The sequence below is a fragment of the Watersipora subatra genome, chromosome 1, assembly GCF_963576615.1.
Source record: "Watersipora subatra chromosome 1, tzWatSuba1.1, whole genome shotgun sequence".
NCBI classification, from domain to species: Eukaryota; Metazoa; Bryozoa; class Gymnolaemata; order Cheilostomatida; family Watersiporidae; genus Watersipora; species Watersipora subatra.
Genome location: NC_088708.1, coordinates 15,347,040 through 15,353,039, shown reverse-complemented (window position 1 = coordinate 15,353,039; position 6,000 = coordinate 15,347,040).

Sequence of the window (6,000 nt, the reverse complement as noted above, 5' to 3'; positions counted from 1 at the left end):
GGAAGCAGTAGATTACATCTGACATTTGTGTCAAGGGTTCGTAGCAAGCAACTATCGATAGTAGGTAGTGAGTTTTATAGCCAGCTCAAATAGTCAGCATTGTCTTTATTTGTGCAGCAGCGACAAATTACGACGTGTAGTTTGTTGGTCAGTGGTCCTGAACTATCGTGTCTTGTGGTTAATTGCTAAACACGTGAAACAAAAATATAACAAATAATGAGATGTTTTTTTAGGTCTGGAACATGTAAACTTGATTTCAATTATTGTAAATGTAATGGGTTAATTGATATACAAGCTCGATAATGGAACAGACTAAACTCATATTTTGGGATTCAGCTGCATATCATTTAGTTAAAACTCATTGACTTGAGAGTGGTGAGGGATTAGCAATTAGAATGAGCTGGTCAAGCAATCCTACAAAAAGTTGATTATTAATACCAGCACTGGTTTGGAGCAAAGATTTATTTGTTTATTATTTAAATTGTAAGGCTTTTATTATCTCCATCATGATCAGTTTGTAATAGCAAGAGGACAACTCCGAGTCTCCAGGGATACGTTAAAAACGAATTGACAGTTTTTCTGTGTTTTAAGAGAGGTACATGTAGCTGCACCGCTGACAATCTATTGTAAATAATTTCAAGCTAGAATATTAATAAATTTTATTGATATCTTGTACGCTTACCTAAATCTTGGACGTCATCATTCCAGTACATACCAATTGATAAAAATTATATAAGTTGCATTTTCCGATGTTCGTTTAAATTTTTGTTAAGAAATTTGCTCTACATTTGTAACTTAGAGAGTTTTGTTAAACTTCCTACTGTTGGATATTGCATGAACAGGTAACAGGTAACAGCATGAACTGTTGAGTTAAGTGCATGCTGTTACCTGCAGCAGGGAATAGTAAGATGGTAAAACACCGAGCTCAAAAATGAAAGTTACTTCCTCTTTTCTTTTTCTAGAAATAAGCTTCTTTAGCAAAATCTGCATCATAAACTAATATGTCTACTGACACATCCACAAGCCAATAAAATGTTTACTAGTTCCCCCAAAAATAAATATGGTACATATACAGAATTATTCTTCTTACTCTTCCTTAATACACACCTGGATAGAATAAGCAATGTGTCTCGCTAATTGATATCTTTAGCCAGCTTGTAATATGTATTTTGCATCATTGCGGCTAACTTGTGATATATATTTGACAGGGATTACGTGTTTGTCACAATTTCCATTTCCATAACATTTCCATAATTCATTTTCATATTATTTCCATTTCCATAACATTTCCATAATTTATTTCCATATTATTTCCATTTCCATAACATTTCCATAATTTATTTCCATATTATTTCCATTTCCATAACATTTCCATAATTCCTTTCCATATTATTTCCATTTCCATAACATTTTTATAATTCATTTCTATATTTTTTCCATTTCCATAACATTTCCATATTTCTAAAATAAAATTTCCATATCCATTTCCATAAAAATTATGGAAATATTTATGTTTATGGAAATGGAAAAGTAAACATTTCCATAATATGTTTTGCGATCCCTGGTGTGTACGTATGTGTGCCCGCTTGCGTGTCAAATGAGCGTGTGTGTGTGTGTGCAATCGTCAACTCTTCCCGAATATGTGATTAATTTATACATAATATGAATATGATATTTGCTTGCTAATATACTTTATTTAGGGTCCAGGCAACATCAAAACTGTATGCTACCATTGCCTATAACTAAGCCAGAGACGATTTGAGATGTTTTGAGAGTTTCTTTCAGACTCCCTTAATAGTTTCTGTAATACCACTGATGTTAGCTGGGTTTGTGTGTTACCATTGTCCGTACATGTAGCCAAGTCCAGAGACAATTTGAGTTAATTTCTTCCAGACCACTTTAGTAGTTTCTGTAATACCACGGATGTTAGCTGGGTTTGTGTGTTACCATTGTCTATACATGTAGCCGAGCAAGAGACAATTTGAGTTAGTTTCTTCCAGACCCCTTTAATAGTTTCTGTAACACCACTGATGTTAGCTGTTTGTGTATTACCATTGTCTATTCATGTAGCCTAGTCTATACAATATAACTCCCCTCTGTTTATATCTTGGATTACGTGTATGTTACAATTTCCATAATTCAATTCTATATTATTTCCATTTCCATAAAATTTCCTTAATTCATTTCCATAATTTCCATATTATTTCCATTTCCATACCCTTTCCATAATTTATTTCCATATTATTTCCATTTCCATAATATTTCCATAATTCATTTCCATAATTCATTTCCATATTATTTTCATTTCCATAATTCATTTCCATATTTTTTTCCATTTCCATAACATTTCCATAATTTATTTCCATATTATTTCCATTTCCATAACATTTCCATAATTCATTTCCATTTCCATAACATTTCCATAATTTATTTCCATATTATTTCCATTTCCATAACATTTCCATAATTCATTTCCATATTTTTTCCATTTCCATAACATTTCCATAATTCATTTCCATATTATTTCCATTTCCATAACATTTCCATATTTCTAAAATAAAATTTCCATATCCATTTCCATAAAATTATGGAAATATTTATGTTTATGGAAATGGATATGGAAAAGTAAACATTTCCATAATATGTTTAGCGATCCCTGATATTTGAACATCAATTTGAAGTTAATCTTGACAATTTAAGTTTAGATTTGATTTTATGAGCTGTTTTAGACAGAAAGCTGTTTTAATAAACAAACTTTTTACTGTAGATAGTAGGGGGCTTACTGTGTGATGCTACTCTAGTAGTAATTTTGTTTGGATTTCTAGTCGCGAGTTCATCATATGATGTCATTAGGGAATTAGGGAATCACATGAGAAGCGACAGTTAGAATTACATATGACGATTGACTAGGGATTCTATATAGTTTTTCAAGCTCTGGTGTTATGCTGATCCTTTCTTTGAGGTTTGACATTAATCATATTACATTATTTTCAGAGTGGCCAAACTGATCTGTAGGCCAAATGTGGCATACTTGCCTATTTAAGATGGCCCACTTGCTTGTGATAATTTTCGCGCATGAAATAGTTCATGAAACTCACTGGATTTGTTCTAAACAACCATAATGTGCTGTATAGTTATGCTAAGCATCTGAAAATGCAGCATCCCACAATAATGGTTTGGCCAAATCTAGAGCTACACTTATATATATTAAGTTTGTATATAGACTTTATAAGTACTGTACTCTGCATTGCACCAACATGTAATTGTATTACATTACATCTTTCTGCATGACTTTTTTGGTAATGTACTTATACATGTTATTACATCAGCATTTTATTGGCTAGTAACTTTATTGGCTTACCTATATATAAGCTGACAACTCAGTGTTGTTTTACATACTTCTATTAATCTGTAAATGGACGTATCGATAATCGCTAATGCAGAAAAAATGCAGAAGTTACAGCCCACTCCTCAGATAGCTATTAATAAATGAACGACGGAGTTCCTTTTCATACTATGTTATGCTAAACCTCAGTGCTTGATATGCCATGATACAGTTGCTGTTATCAAGAAAACTAACGTTCAGAGACATAATGCTAAGCACAGAGAGATGTTTCATCAAATGTTTACACAGATTCTCAAACAAGAAAAAAAAGTTGAAAGTTTACTAATGACAATTATGCCAAAGACTGCAATGTTACAAAACTTCACTTCAATGGAAAACAGAGCTAAAGAGGTTTCCTTGTGTGTGTCGAAATTGCTTGCGGAAGCTATTGTACCATACATTCATGTTGATCTAGTAATGTCTTGCATGTTCGAAGTTGCAAAGACAGTGTATCCTTACAAAAAAACATAATTGACAAGCTGCAATTAGTCCCGTTATCTCGGCAAGCATGTAAAAGACACACAGATGAATTAGCTCATGACCTAGTGAGGCAACTACTTGCAGAAATGCATAATGCACAATGGTACTCACTAGCCCTAGATAAGTCAGGAGATATTTGAGATGTGGCACAACTAGCCATATTTATCATGTAAATATATTTCTGTTTTTATGATTTGTTACACAAAAATAGAATTTTGTTGTAATGTTTATGGACGTGGTTGTGAAATACAAAATATAAAAGTGCATTGAATTGCAGAGAGCTGCATCATATATTAGATGTTTGTAAAATGTAGTTTTTGTTTCTAATATTGCAAAACCATTGTTTATTAATACTTTAATGAGGAAGATTTGTAGAAGAGTGGTTAACTCTGGTTGGCATTGAAGGAGACACAAAAGGATCTACAATACCTATAGTTACTTTGGAGAAACTAAGAAAAGTAAGATCTTACCAAATGTGTTTCTGTTATTATTGATTGGGCTACAGCGAAGACTGGCATGGAGCAGGGGTTGTCAGAGCGATTGAAAACGAATCAGCCAAAACTGCTAGCCTTCCATTGCATAGTTCATCAAAAAATTCTGTGTGGCAAGCTCAATAGAGATTTCCTCATGTTGATGACAGATGCAATGAAGATGATCAACCGCCTCAAGAGCCAATCGGCACTTTGTCACAAGATACTAAGACAGTTTCTAGAAGAAATTGATGCCCAGTATAATGAGCTTCTCACCTACAACAATGTATGTTGGCTCAATAAAGGAAATGCACTCAGTAGAATATGGCAGTCATGAAGACTTGTTTGCGTTTCTTGAAAGATGTGGCTGAAGTGCTGAGATGTTGGTTAACATGCTAAAAAGTGAAAAGCACATGGCTGATATGGCTTTCCTAGTTGACATCTGCAGGCACTTAGACAAACTTAATTTGAAACAGAAATTTGGACACATTTTTGAAGGACAAATCAATAGTTGACCTTCAATCAGCTGTTATTTAGTTTGCAACTACCATTATTCACAAGTAACATTCGAGCAGATATGCTGCATTTTCCTTGCCTAAAATTATTGTGAAATAAAAGGGAGGAAGGACATTGATGTTCAACGCTACTGTGACTATATTAATAGCCTGAGTCAGGAGTTTTCAAAGCATTTTAGTGACTTTGACAAAGTTTGACTCAGCTCATAAAAGCGCCTTTGATTGCTAAAATAAATAGGGATTGGGCATTGGCCATAAGTGAACTTCCTATTAACTTGTCAGTGGCTGCCATGCAGATGGAACTATGTGACCTGCAAGCTACAGAGAATGTCTTGACCCCAGAGTTTTGGACCAGAGCTGCAACAAAGGCATTGTATTTTAACTGTGTTTGTAAGTGCTCAACTAGCACTTTGGCTGTGTTTAATATTTTATCAACACATCTATGTGAGTCTGCATTTTCCAAGATGAACCTTATCAAATCTAAGCAACGATCTGTCTTCACACAAAATCATCTTCCTCAATCAACGAGATTAGCACAAGTAGAACCAGCAAAAAAAATTTGAGTGCTAAAATCCAATTCCATCCTAGTCAGTAAAATTTTGGTGCTAGTCCATCCTTTGTGTTTGTGTACTTTTTGATGTATTTTAGCGTATATGTATCATTTATAATAATTTATATTGTTTTTAAAATTAGAATAAATATTGTTCATTGCCTGTGTTCATTACCTGTGTCACTATCTTTTATGAAAAGATACATGTAGTTATAAAAGCAATAAACTTCTGGCCCACCTGACTGCTTGATTTTTAAAACTTGGATTTGTAAAGTTTGTCCACCTTTGCATTATTCTGTAACATTTTAATGTTATTTATGAGATAATCTAGTGAAGCATCCCATACAGGCTAGAGTATGCAAGAAGACAAACTTTGGTGAGAATCATAGAAAGCTTGTTTGATGATACTGAGTTGCTTCTTACCTGTACCTATTTTGGTTTGAATGTGTTTACCAGATCATTTTGTAAGATGACTCCTAAGTATTTACTTTTTTGAACAACACTGAGTGTTGTGTTATTCATTATATAGTCAGCGTTAAATGATGAAGTGGTTTGATCGTGTGTCATCAACAAACAAACTAATGTTGCCAACAAGGAAAT